Source organism: Ursus americanus, chromosome 10 (assembly GCF_024610735.1).
Source record: "Ursus americanus isolate L20-20 chromosome 10, mUrsAme1.1.p, whole genome shotgun sequence".
Classification (NCBI taxonomy): domain Eukaryota; kingdom Metazoa; phylum Chordata; class Mammalia; order Carnivora; family Ursidae; genus Ursus; species Ursus americanus.
Genome location: NC_142136.1, coordinates 16,301,128 through 16,315,309, shown reverse-complemented (window position 1 = coordinate 16,315,309; position 14,182 = coordinate 16,301,128). Strand labels below are relative to the sequence as shown.

The 14,182-nt window shown below is 37.0% G+C and overlaps 1 protein-coding gene and 1 long non-coding RNA gene across 3 annotated transcripts in view; one reads left to right on the top strand and one right to left on the bottom strand.

The window, feature by feature from the left end:
• The window catches only part of GPC6 (glypican 6), a 1,044,505-nt gene that overhangs the window by 372,319 nt on the left and 658,004 nt on the right, over nucleotides 1–14,182 (top strand). The window lies entirely within an intron of this gene.
• On the bottom strand, nucleotides 3,136–10,471 carry LOC123801048 (uncharacterized). Of its 2 annotated transcripts, XR_006782095.2 has the most exons (5): nucleotides 10,316–10,471; nucleotides 8,209–8,249; nucleotides 3,975–4,167; nucleotides 3,563–3,646; nucleotides 3,136–3,310 (listed from the first exon to the last, which is right to left on the bottom strand). It is a non-coding gene; the product is annotated as an uncharacterized LOC123801048 (long non-coding RNA). The 2 variants fall into 2 exon arrangements; XR_015725907.1 differs by lacking the exon at nucleotides 3,975–4,167.

The window sequence follows — 14,182 nt, the reverse complement described above, 5'->3', positions numbered from 1 at the left end:
ATCTCTAACCCATTGTTAAGCTTTTCAGAGTTCAAGTTTTGCTTTTCAGAAATTTCTTTTTCGTTTTTAGAATTCCTATTTGCTCCATTTCTCTCCTGAATTTCCCTATTTACCTAAGAACTATTCAGTAATATTTATACAATAGTAAATACTAGAGTAGTAACTACAAACAACAAAAAACCTGAAGTTGAAGCAGTTTTCAGGCAGCAGTCTTTCCAGGAACGATCTGGCTTAATAAGAGTGATTGCTCTTAGAGGCCAGAGAAATTGACAAGTGATTTCTTTCTAGTTCATGACCATGTAACAGTAGTCAAAAGACATTAGCAACTAGATTATTTTTATTTCCTGTGCTTCCCTCCACCGTGCTACTCTTTCCCTATCTTACACAGGGCCCTGCTACTGGTCTGTCTGGGAGTTATAGCACCAGCAATTTTAGTACTGAAAGTACTGAGTCCCAGAAACTTAATTTCTTAGCTCACAGTGATCGGAAGGATTGGTCATCTGATTTATATGTGACCTGAATTGAGTCATTCAGTAATGAAATTTTTAGTCTGTAATTCTCTTAACTGATAGAATATTTTTTAAAGTACCAGTGTGGGTTAATAATAGCAACTATATACAGATATTTATTTTTTTAAATTCTCACACAAACTCAACCTCACCTTATCAATGAGTTAATTGAGGTACAGAGATATTCAATAATTTGACCATGGTCTTTAATTTGTGAAATAACAAAGCCAGAATGTCTTACACTACCTGTTTTGTTACCCGTCCCTTGCTGTACTGTCTCAGGAAGTACCTTAGAATAAACATATTTTCTTTTTTGAACTTCAGATAAATTGTGCAATGATGTGTGTTTGTGTGTGTGTGTGTGTGTGTGTGTGTGTAAAACATCTATAAAATTAACAGTTTATATTAGTACAGAGGGCATGGGATTGTGTTGGAATAGAGACAGGGTTATCCATTCGTTGCATGTTAGAAACTTTAAACAGTTCTCTTTGAATTCCCACAGTTAGCATGGCATTGGTTTTGTAATTCAAAGGACAGAAATATGGAAAATAATAATTTTCCCTCTTGAATATAAAGTACGTACCTATTTTTATTATTCTAAGTAAAGTTTCCAATGCTGGAAAAAAAAATATGCAATCAAACATTTTCAAAAACACTGAGTAAAAAATCCTCATTTCCAAGACAATTTAGGAAGTGAAATAGAGCTTTTAAATTACTTAAAAGCCAATTCACCATGCTGTCAGAGTTATTTTTCAATTCTTGACTTTCGTCCATATGTATGCTTTAAGGGCCTGTTGAGGTAAGAATTTAGAAATTTAACTCCTTGGTGAAGACAAGTAAATTGGGGATTAACATGTTTATGGTACTTCAATTGTGCGGCAGTGATTTAAGTGTTAAATTGCTTAATATCCCCCTCTAACTGTAATAAGATACGACATAAAAATACTTGGAGAAAATTAAGATTTAGTTAATGTAATTTTACAAAATGATGGTTCTACGAATCTGGAAGGATATATAAATTCATGCTTTGTCCTTGAGAGTCAATCTGTTCAATCTGTTCACATTCCGTAGTCTTTGCATCCAATTTACATCTTAGGATTCACCTCTAGGAAACTTCTGCTCCTCTTTAGAGCTGTCTCTAGATCCGGGCTTGCACTGAGAGATGCTAAGAAGAAGGTGAATTTGACTATCATTGCAAAAGTCTTTGAACTCATTAAAGACAGTCTTCTAGGAGATCACCTTCATTTACGCTGGGACCTTTAGAGGGAACTTGACAGGTTCTACTTCTGTTTATTCTTTTTCTTTAAAATGAAGCACAGGCAGCAGGCTGTTAGGTTCTATGACAGCTCATGACCCCCTGAGATGAATAAAAATGGAAAGCACCCTTTCTCCTTTGGGAGCTGGTGTTAGGTTTCAGTGGTGGAAACACGGTGAAAGGACTATGATTTGATCTTCATTCTCCATATACTAGCTTAAAAGTAATACTGAATTTTTCTGACCTAGTAATCTCATGGTTGAACAAAAATACCCACGAGAGAGAATAGTGGTCTAAGATGATATGAGATAAAGCACAGGACAAATGTTTTGTAATGGTAACGTGCTGTATTAACTACCTTTTCTTTTCATCAACTCCATTCGAAACAGGAAAATGGGACACACAAAGTTTACATAATTTATCCAATGAAAGTAGCTTAGTAGGGACTGGGAGCTTGGTCTTGCTACAAGGCTCCGTGGAAGGCTGGGTGAAAGAAAGTCATTTTTTCTCAATTACCAAATGAGAAATAAGCCCAGGTTTAATGCTGTCTTTGGGAAGAATTGTGTTGAACTGCTTTGGAGTAAGCAAATGTTGTGAATGGCATAAGAATATTCTGTTCAAGGATTTATGGGACAGGGGTTGAAAATCATTACTGTGGACTGATCCCCGTATGAAAGGAGATGAGCATGTGGACCTATGTTACATGTTGGCCATAGGGGAGTATATCTTGTAATGAGTTGTTTTAGAAATGGCTTGCGTGGAGGGAAAAACAAATGAGGCACCCTGTATGTTTCAGATAACCCCAGAGGCTTTTCATGTCTGACTAGACGTTTTTCACTGACAATGAGACACATGGATAATGGCCATGGTTAGTTGCTAATTTTGAACTTTGTTTTACCTACCAAAACTGTTTGGGATGCTGCCAGTCCTCAAAGCTATTCAGAAAGCCATCCCCGTATCTTCTCCTTATTGGCCTGAAGCACATAAGTGGGGCAGAAGTCACCCATTCCAATTGCGAGTCTGTTCTTAGGCCCCAGGCTTGTGCTCAGTTCTTTTGAATTCAATATATGTTCTTTTTCCTTAATCCCTTCTCAGATTTTTGGTCATTCATAAACACTTGAGTATTCAGAGTGACCCAGGCCAAGGAATTATCACTGAAAGCCAGTGGTGCCCTATAGTGGGGAGTAGAAAAAAAGACAAATATTAAAAGACTTCTACATCTAAATAACTTTAACTTGAAAAGTCATTTGGAGTATATTCACTGCCAGGGATATGTCTCCCAGCAGCAATTCTTGGTTTGCTTTGTGTCCTGTCATATCTTGAATTTGACATCTGTATAAGAATATCTCCTTATGAGACACCAAGATAATAAAGAAATAGAATCAAAAGGAAATTAAAAATGAACACATACACACACATGAAAAACCCCTGAGGCACATGCCCTAATCAGAATGCAGTTAATCAGAAGTCCGGTGGAATCAGGTGAAGATATCACGATGTTTAACGTTAAGCAGGTGATTCTAATGTCCATCCAGGGCTGAGAACACTGTAATAGAACAGTATTAGTTAGGAACTCTTCCTTCATGTAAGCACTAACAAAAGCTTACTTAGAAAATACTCTATGCCGGGGACTGGTTACAAAAAATGTTGTGTCTTTAAGGAGCTCAGAGACTGACAGTATTGGCAGGACAGAGTAGAAAGTAAGTACATGAATAGGTTTCTGAGACTTGCAATAATGTTTTTTGGGGGTGAGTTTTCTAAAGCCATACAAATAATAAGAGGGAGCTGTTTGACTCACTCTGATGAGATGACTGATCTCATCACTCCTTTGCAGTAGGATCTTTGCTTTGAATTGGAATTCCATATAGTTCCCAGCATTGCACTTCAGGCAAAAGAAGAATATACAAACTATTTGCTAAGGAAATGTCCATATGCAAAGTGATTTTCTTCACACCAAATTTAAAAAGAAAATATTTTTAGTACCTGACAGATACTGCGATGCATTAATAAAGGCCTATTAAACACACGTACTTAATTTTTGTTGAGTCTTACCATATCACTCTCCTCTGTCTGATTTGATCTATCTGCTTCTAAGGCAGATCTGCCTCTAAATAATTCTGGACTTCAAAGGTAGCCTAAATCATTCCTATGTTTGAGAATTCAAATGCAATGGTAGACGTATCTTTGGTCAATGTAAAGTTGTATCGCACCTTCTTTTCCTCAAGTGGTGAACACAGAAACACTGGCTTCATGGTCGTGGAACATGGTCTGCTATCTGCTCTGTTGTAAGCCGTGTGGAAATGGACAAGTCCCTTCACCTTACAGTTAAGTTGAATTATCCCCTCGTGGCAAGGACTGTGCTAAATGTATAGATAAAAATACTTCAGATGAGGTGTCTTGCATCTGTAAAAGAAGAAGTTCAAGCCAAGAGGCTGTAAATAAACCCCTTACCAACACTGAAATGTTATTATTCTAAAATTCTAGAGTTAGAGAAAGCAAGGGAAAACCGAGGTCCTAATGGCAATGTGATTTCGGTGTCCTCTTTGCTACTCTCTAGATCTGTGTCTTGAGTAACTCGAAGCATTGGTTGTTCTTCCGTATAATATTGGATTAATGGTACGGTATTAGTATTCATTTTGAGGATTTCTTAAAATGTTTGCCAATCATTTAGGAATTAAAAGTCATTTGAGTAAACACTCAAAGTGTCAAGTATTTTGGGAAATGTCAGTGTATTTTAACTTATTCTCAACAAAAAAAAAAAAAAACCCACTTTGAAATAAAATAATTTCAGGGAGCATTTCTCAAACTCTAGGGTATGTGGCCTGTATTTTTATTTTCAAGAACGTTGTGGTTTTAAAACGCCAAAATACCCAGCAGTAGGGCTGTAAAAAGCACATAGGAATCAGCAGTCTTTTTTATTTTTATATTTTTTAATTTAATTTTTTTTAATTGAAGATTTTTTTTTTAATTTAAGGAAATATGTAGGTGTTTATTGTCATGTAGGCTATCAGGTGTCAGAATATCTCCCTTCTCATGAGAAATTGATTTGGCAAATAGAGTAAAGATGGAAAGGTGCCACCGTGTGGTAGAGGTAAATTAGTAAAACATCCACAATATTTCAGGTTTCATTACGATGACAGATATTTCTATCATTGTTGCCATTTTCAGTCACTACAGACTCTGCCTCTTCTTTGAAAGGTTTTCTTTTCTCTTATATTGGGTAATACCAGGTATTCTGGATTTGAAGTTTCTGTTAAAATCTCAAGTTATTATAGAAATTAAAACAAAAAGAACAATGTGCACTTTTCACCTGTTATATTGGCAACAATTTAAAAGTTGTTATTCTTAGCACTGAAACCTTCCTGCATTATTCTTGGGAGCAAAAGTAGTGTCACTGTTCTCAGAGGGCTAATCACTATCCAGGTGCAACACACACATGTTTATTCATACACATACTCTTGGACTCAGGAACTCAACTTTAGAAATTTATCAACTCTTAGGAATAATAATTCCTAATGATAGGTCATCATAATAATCATTATTATTCAATTTTTAGGAAGTTTGGTGTACACGTGCCCAAGTTTGCAAACCTTTACATACAAGAATATTTATTGCACTATTTGTAATAGCAAAACCTAAAAACACCTAATTAATCAATGGAGAGAAGTACATAAATTATGGTACATCCATACAATGACACGCAACCATGAAAAAGAATTGTGTTGATTTAAAATGAGGCTCACATCATATGGAGAAACATTTCCTGGACTTGAACAGTATACCATTAAGAAGTTTGTTGAGGCACTGAGAGCTATTCCCCAGGCACTGGCAAAATATTCTGGAGTTAAGGCCAATGAATTAATCTCTAAACTTTACACAGTACATCAAGAAGGAAATAAAAATGTTGGATTAGATATTGAGGCTGAAGTTCCTACTGTAAAGGACGTTTGGAAGCTGGTATTCTAGACACTTACTTGGGAAAATACTGGGCTATCAAACTGGCTGCGAACGCTGCCGTCACTGGACTTAGAGTGGATCAGAGCATCATGGCAAAACCAGCCGGCCGGCCCAAACCGCCAAGTGGGAAGACAGGGTTGATGACCAAAATGATTGACTGGCCTAGTTTTTGCTGTAGGTGAAGACTACATTGGTAGTAGTAGTCTAGGAATTGCCTGATGTTTTCATATGTCCTTAAATTAAGAAGTGTTCTGTGTTTATATCTGCTGCTGGATGATGTAATAAACGTGTTGTTGCTTAAAAAAAAAAAAAAAACGAGATTCAAGATATAATGATAAATACGAAAATCAATTTGCAATGAGTATGTGTTGTATAATACCATTTGTGTTTTTAAGTCTGTGTGTCTATATATATATATGTAATCATAAAAAAATACTCAGAGACATACTTGTGTACACAAACATTTCTGGAAGAATTTGAAGAAAGCTTTTGCGTGTGTGTGTGTGTGTGTGTGTGTACAAATGTGTTTGTTTAGTAAAGGACTTTCTGCATTTCTTCATATTTATTTTGTAGTTTTTCTAATAATAATGAAAGAGACAAAGAATTAAGATAGAATATAGCATGTTAATAAAGAAATACTGACTTGAAGTAAAGAATGGCATTTCATGTAAGCTGTCATGAGAAAAAATGTAAGTTCTAGAAGAACTAGAAGAAGAGGTAATAGGTGGAAAAATGTACTTGTTTCCATTTCGGATTGCGGGAGAACTCATACTATGCTTGCAGTGATACAATGATTGAAATCTTGTCATGTGTGTAAGCTAATAACTATGGGTCAAAGACGTTGCTCTCTCTCTCTCTCTCCTGAGTCACTTTAATGATCTGTAACGTAAGTCAGATCTGCACAGTGTGGCTAAAGATCATTCACTTATTCATGCAGTAAATATTGAAAACCTACTACGTGCTCAGTACTATGTCCTTGAGTCAGGCTGTGCCTAATAATTAGGTAGGTGGCTTACTCTTTAAGTGTAAAGATTAATTTGAAAAAAAGAGAGAAAGAGCAGAGCACTAAGTTCAGCATATTATATGTGTTGAATTAAGTTGTAGCTAGTATTGTTTTTGGCTTTTGCACATGGCTTTCCTTGTTGAGGACGTCTGGATTTGGAGTTGGGGATCAAGCGCTAGAGAAGCGCTGTGCTACGCTGGCCTTGATCCCATGACCCTGAGACCATGACCTGAGCCGAAATCAAGAGTCGGATGCTCAACCAGCTGAGCCACCCAGTTGCCCCAAGAACAAATTTTCTTAACTGTACTTTTTGAAAAACCTTCAAGTGCTTTACGTAAATGGATCTTTGATGATGTTATAAGTGCAAGTCTTTTCATGAACCTAGAGATTCTTGCCACCAAATTTTCCCAAGTATTTTTTATACCTGACAGTTTTGATTTTCTGAGCCTTTAAATCTGGTTTTCAACTTATACCATGTTCTTTTAGTATTGGATGCAGAGTCGTATTTAAGCGGGGTTTTTATGGCTGTAGCTGCTAATGTTTTTTTAGATCAAGTGAATTCCAAGTGGAAAAACTGGGCATTGGAATCCCTTAGTGCTAGATCTGAAATCTATTTGGGAAAGTTAAAATCCTCTCTGAGCATTCATTTTATCAATGAAGATGAAAGTGCCTACTTTACTGTGTTGGCATGGGGCAGTGTCCTGCAATGGTGTAACGTATGTAAAGCATCTAGGAAAATGCCTCACAGAGGAAATATGTAAATCAGGTATTGTAATGATAGTAATGATGATTTCTGAAATAAGTATATTTTGATTCATGAAAAAACACATCTATTATTCTTTTACCGTGTTATTTTTCATTCATAACAAAGTAAGAAACTAGATAATTCTCTCCACTGAAATCAGCATGTCAAAGTTAAATCAGCAGTATGTTAAAGGAATATACACCACCAACAATGGACACATTGTGAGTCATTTTTAGGGGAACTCTGACCCAACAGAAAGTGCCAGCACGTTGTGGGTTTATTCTATCTGCTGACCTTTAATTCCGTAAATTTAACTGTGGAAATCTGATTTAAATTATTCACATTCATTTCTTTTAATAACCTATAATAATATCACTTCCTTTCAAAGACATTAGAAATGTAGAATGATGTAGTCACAATATTTAAAATAACTTTTTTGAAGTAGTGCTACATGTAAAAAAAAAATGGAAATAGTTTATATGCACTCAATTTTCCATTCTTGGCTCTATTTTATGTATACAGCAAGCATAAAAACCAGCTAAAAGACATTTTTGGTCAAAATATCATGCCTATTTTAGTATAGACCCAAGAAGAGCTTAAATAAAAGCTACTTTTGTAACTAAAGCTAAACATTTTTTAGCTCTTTGAGGATTATTGAAATATATACTGGGTATAAATATGAAGAAAAGGTAGAATTTTTGTCCCAAAAATCATGTTATGTAAAATTATTTTAAAATACCTTAAATTCTTAATGATGAAGTCCAGAGTATTCCAAATAGCCTAAATCAGAAAAAAACAAAACAAAACAATCAATTATCTAGGAAAATCTCTATTGTGTAAAACAATGCCTGATTATATGAGGAGTGAGTTCTCTTTGCTGGAAGTTCTGAATTTTTTTTTGATCATAGAATTTTTATTTTGACCATTTTCTGAGCATTGCTGCCTATTTACATAAGTAGATTAAGTTATACAAGGAGTCACCTTATCTCGGTATCAGGGAAAACTCAACTGCTGGTGTAAAAACTTGATCTATTAAGAAATTAAGAGACATATAAAATTGAGTTTTGTCAATTTTAAAAACAAATTTGTTCCAGTTCAAAATCTTGTCTACACTCTCTGATTCTAGAATGAATAGAACTCTTTCCCTGTTGAAGATACATGCAGTGTGGAAAATCAGGAGAGAGAACATAAGGAGTTATAAGCCAGCAATCTGTCAATTAGCAATTAATGTTCACCCAGTACCTATATGGACCAGGCACTGTGAAGACAAGTATTCAGCAAATCGCCGAGAATAGCTATTTAATAATTTTAAGTGTGAACATGGAGGACAGAGTGCACAGGAAGGACAGGGTAGTGGGTGGCAAGCGCCCAGTGTTCAGTGCAGAACTTTCCATGAAGTGATGAATGATGGGCCTGTGAAATGGACTGGAGTTGGAAGGGCATTCCCTGAGATCCAAGGAAGGGAATACAGTCAAGGAGTCCGCAAGACTTGAGGTTAACATTTGTTCAGGAAAAGGAGCTGTGGTGTCACTTATCCCAGCCCTATTCACATCAATGCAGGATTAAGCACTGACCTTAGGCCAAAAAAAAAAAAAAAAAAAAAAAAAAAAGTACATATTGATCAGTTTATTTAGGGGCTGGTTCAGATGTTAATTCACAATTAGTAAGAGATGCCTACCTACTCAAAAGTATTTAGCAACATATTTGCCTGCTAGGCTGTTTTTAATTTCCGAGAGGAAAGGCTGTGGTTACGTGATTTGTTGCTCTCAGCCCCAGTAGTTTGAGCACTCTGTTAGAGTTCACACAATGAGACTAAATTGGAAATGTAACCAACAGGTGATCCATTAAGAACTTGAGTGCAGTTAAGTCTTCCTTGGGGATGTATACTTTTACAGCCAATAAACCTGGCCTTACCAGCTCCTAGTCAGTTCGCTTGCCAATAACAAAGCCTCGTAATGTAACAAAGTGACACCCAGAAGAACCACTCCTCTTAGATTTCCACCCTGAATATTGACTCCGGAAAGCCTCTCAAAAAGGCACGGTATTCAGTATTCCCCGGATGCCCTTATGGGACTTGGGAAGGTGATCAGGGATATGATACGCCTTCCATGTTTTGGTGGTTTTAAGGCGGGTTCTTCCATATAACATTGATTTTAAAACTATTTCAATCATGATCTGAAATGAAAGAGAGTCACTAAATGCTTTAAAATTTGTTTTCAAACGTATTAAATGTCTGGCATGGTGGTATGTAGACTACTGGAAGATATAGCTGTGATTTAGGCCCTAACCAGTTGATTGCAAGGTGATAAAAATTATGTCTAGGAGTGAGGATGACATTTGCCCGCAAGCCATACTGTTACATAATAGGTTCCAACAGCTAACATGAAAGAATGGTGATAGTAATCAGTATGAGAGGTAATTCAACATTAATATTTTAAGTACATTGTAATTTTTAGGGAAGCATCCCCAAATGTAATAAATGCTTGAAAGCGCTGTATCTCAGTAATGGTTTTATAATCTCTGCTTTATTAGTTGAATAGCTCAGTGTAAGGTATGCCTTTAAAAGGACTAAATGCACTCAAAAGACCAAAATGTTATTCATTTGTGGCAGTAGTTTCTAATGACTATGAAACCAATTTTTAAATGATTTAATTTTTAGTATCATGGGATGTTGATCCTGGAGGGGTCTTAGAAGCCATCCCCTGGCGACCTCAGTTTAAAAAGCAAAACCTTTTGCCTCCCTTCCCTACCTATGGCCTTGCTCCATTTTCATTCATTTTCAGCTGTTGCAGAGCAAGGGATCCTTTAAAGCCCTCCCCTAAATTCTTTCAGTGGGTTCTCATTACCTGCCGCAGCATTCTTCCAAGTGTTACGGATTATTGTCCCCTCAGTGCCCTGGTCCTTGGTCGCGCCACTTCGAAGAATGAAGAGGTAGACCAGATGAAGAGTGGTGTTTATTGAGCAAGAGTATAAAGCTCCCAGAGAGGGAGGTGGACCCAAGTGGGTTGCCCCCCGGAGTTTCTAAGTTTAGCGGTTTTTATGAGCTCTTTTGCAGAATTTTCTTAAGCAATCAGGGCGTGCCGAGTCCTGCCAATCAGAGCTTTGGTCACGTATCTGTCTCCCTATTAGGTCAAAGCCCACGTGCTGATGGTCTTTTTTTTGCTGACATCTGGGTGCTTAGGTCTTAACTGCCCCTTTTGCGTGATATTGACAAATGCTTTTGTGAACTGTCTTATTTTAGGATGTTTTGCAGAAGTCATTTCTGCAAAGGCTGCAAAGGAGAATGTCAGTGTGGTCCTGTGTAAGCTGCAAAACAGGACGTCAGTACTGTTTTATTCTAATTGTCCTGACTCCATATTTTCTTGCTGGGGACCCTGGCCCTGATTACCTAAAGGTCCAGCTAACTCCTAACACTAGTGTGGACTGTGACCAGCTAACTCTGCTGGTTGTCATGCGCAGCATGTGACACACAATCCTATGTGTTTGCCAAGCTAGATTAAGCATAATCAAGTACCTGTCTGTTTTGCAAGACCTCTCAACTCCTTTAAGAGACAATGCTGACCAAACTTGCTTAAGCATAGAAGCTTTTTTTTTTTCCTCAAAGCATCTCAGGAAACTTGTGAGCGAGGAAAACTTTACCCTCTGACAAACACTGGCGTGAAGAATATGCATAAAATACCATTCCTTCAAAATTTGACTCCTGCCTGGGGCACCTGCGTGGCTCAGTGGGTCGAATGTCTGCCTTCAGCTCAGGTAGATCTCAGGGTCCTGGGGTCCAGCCTAGAGTAGGCTCCCTGCTCAGCGGGGAGTCTGATTCTCCCTCTTCCTCTGCCCCTCCCCCCATCATTCTCTCTCTCTCTCTCTCTCTCTCTCTTTCTCAAATAAATAAATAAAATCTTAAAAAAAGATTATTAACTCCTGCCTTTTTGTTCAACTTTGTATCTCAGTATTCCACATTTAGACCCTAGGGTATAGTTGTAAGCAACTAAACTAAACTTTTCTGAAAAGTTGTTTTGCTGTGTCCTCTCCCTGGGGTTCTTCTCCTGCTTTGCCAAGTTATTGCCTATGTGGCCTTCCCAGATTTAGCTCAGGGGTCACCAAGAGGAAGCCTTTGTTCGTTTCCTCTCCTGTGTTGTCTGACATACATAATGGCCCCTAGGCATCCTATGATCAGCTCTCATTGTAACTGTTATCAAACTGGGCTCACATCCCATTAACTTGCAGGTCTTCCCTACAAAGTCCCCAGATCCTTTTGAGTCAGACTCCATGACATCATTTCTTACGGCGCACTTGCTGGTATGTTGGCAGTGCTCAAGAAAGAAGCGTGGACGTATTGGAAAGAGGAAAGTTTGAGCACCCTGTGCGGTTGCAGGGCCGAATGGCATGCTTCTTTTGCCAACATGGTGTCTGCACCAACCTATGGACATTGAGTCCACAACTTACCATATAGAGAGCCAGGAAAATGGCAGTATGGTTAATTTGATTAGTTTAATTAGCGCTATGATTAATTTAGCAATGCCCTTAAGACACTAATAAAAATGTATCTTGAAGAGAAGGACAAGGGACAAACAATATAAAAGATGAAATGTTAGAGATGATTTTTGCATTTAGCTAATAGACGTGGGTGCGTGGCGTTTTTATTTTAAAGTAGCTGATAGTGTGCAGGCACTTTTTAGCAGCTGTATATGAGCTTACGAGAAACGTCAACTATTCCGGCTAATATTTGGATATAACTATTCAGTCTGTAGTGTCTGAGGCTGCTTTTTTCATGAGTCCAAGAAACATGGGAAATGATTTTAGCATGGACATTAGTTATCTGGCCTCTGCTGGCAGAGCTGCTATTCTGTTAAGCAAGCATGTCAGTTCACTGAGAGACAAGTTAAGGTATGTTTTTTTGATGATATGGGGAAAAGAAAGTAAAATAAGGAGAGAGAAAATTGGATTTTTCCTCTAAAAATTATATGGTGTTCCCTGTGTTATCTACCTCTTTTGTATGGCACATTAAAATTATAAATACAAATTGAATTGGACCTCTCTCTATAGAACATTCCTAGTGTTGATATATAGAAAATCAGATAGAAAATCACATACATATATTTATATAAACATAATATGTTATATTTATACACAGATATATGAATATATATATTTTCTCAATGGATGGTGGCAAAATGATATATCAGCTCCTAATATTCATTAATGTATTCTAGTAGAAGTGCATCATATAGGCTCACAACTAATTTTGCTTCTGCTAAAATGTTGACCCCAAGTTATTTTCAACAAGGTAAATTAATTAAATACCTCAACTTCTTTGCATTGTCTTCCCAGATCTTCCTAGAAGGAAGTATTGGGGAAAATGGAAAAATCTTTTCAGTAGTCACTTATTAATTTGTTCTTAAAATTATATATTCTTGGAAAATATGAAAATATTTTTGAAAATTGAATATGGAAAAGGTTTACCAACAACAAATGTCAAGATGTGGGATGTGGATGGGAGAGCCAGCAATGAGTATGAGGAGGGATGCAGTGAGCTGGGGAATCCCCAACTAACAGGGAGAAAGTTATGGTGTTAGTGGGTCATTACACCAGGGCTAAGGGGTGAGACTCCAGTTCTTTAAGGGAAAATGCAAGGATAGTGGAAGAGTCTGAATTCTAGTTCATTTCTCCCCTGAGTTGTGGACAGTTGTTTTATTTCCTGAAACCACATTGTCCCTGACCTTTTAATTTTTCAGCTTGAGATAATAGAGAATGAGGGATACACAAAAGGGTTTAAAAGGAGGACAAGTTCATATTTCTATTGTACTATTTAACATTGCCTTGTTCCCAGACCAGGGAGTGGCTTAATGACCACTCAAAATTTCTCTCCTACCATATACCTCCCATTTTTACTATTCTTGCCCAAGGTAAAGCAAATTTTCACTGAAAAAAAAAATATGTGTGTGTGTGTGTGTGTATATATATATATATATATATTTTTTTTTCATATACATATTTATTTATTTATTTATTTATTTATTTATTTAAAAATTTAAACATGGTGGTTATGGTCATAAAAGAAGATGTTTTCCCCATATTCTCTATAAACTGAATATGAGAAGAATTCATAAAACCTATCAGAGTTTCTTTTGACTTTTTCTAAATGATACGCAGTTGACTTTTCACTTTTTTATTCATATGAGAATTTTGTTTTTCCCACAACAGGGGAACAGTTTGATGACAGCTTGGACTTGGCAAACAGTATTGGAGTATGCCAAATCCCAAAAATGTTACATGGAAGCATGTATGATCTGCTTGCTTCTTAATTTTTGTTCTGCCGATGCAGATACAACTGTGTCTAAGGTCGGAGAATGGGGTTTGTCGGACAGGTGAATTACAGAGTAGGAGGAGTGGGGGTTGGGATCTGGGTTGAGACAAGAAGCTGGAAGGAGACCAGCATTAATGATAGCCAGGTGAAGGGTAGGGAATGGAAGGAATGAGACATTGTGGTCACCTCTCAATCAATCAGGATTTAGTCAGCAGGGCTGAATGTGGTAGAAAAAAAGATTTTACTTTTATATAGCAAACACCAATTTGCAGGGTGTGTGGGGGGTAAAGACTATCTTTCGACAATGTCATACTATGATGTGTGTAAAAGAGCTGTCTCACAGAAGCCCTAAATAAAAATTCTAATCTTAGGACTGTATGTTATTGTATTATTTCTAAAATAGATCAAT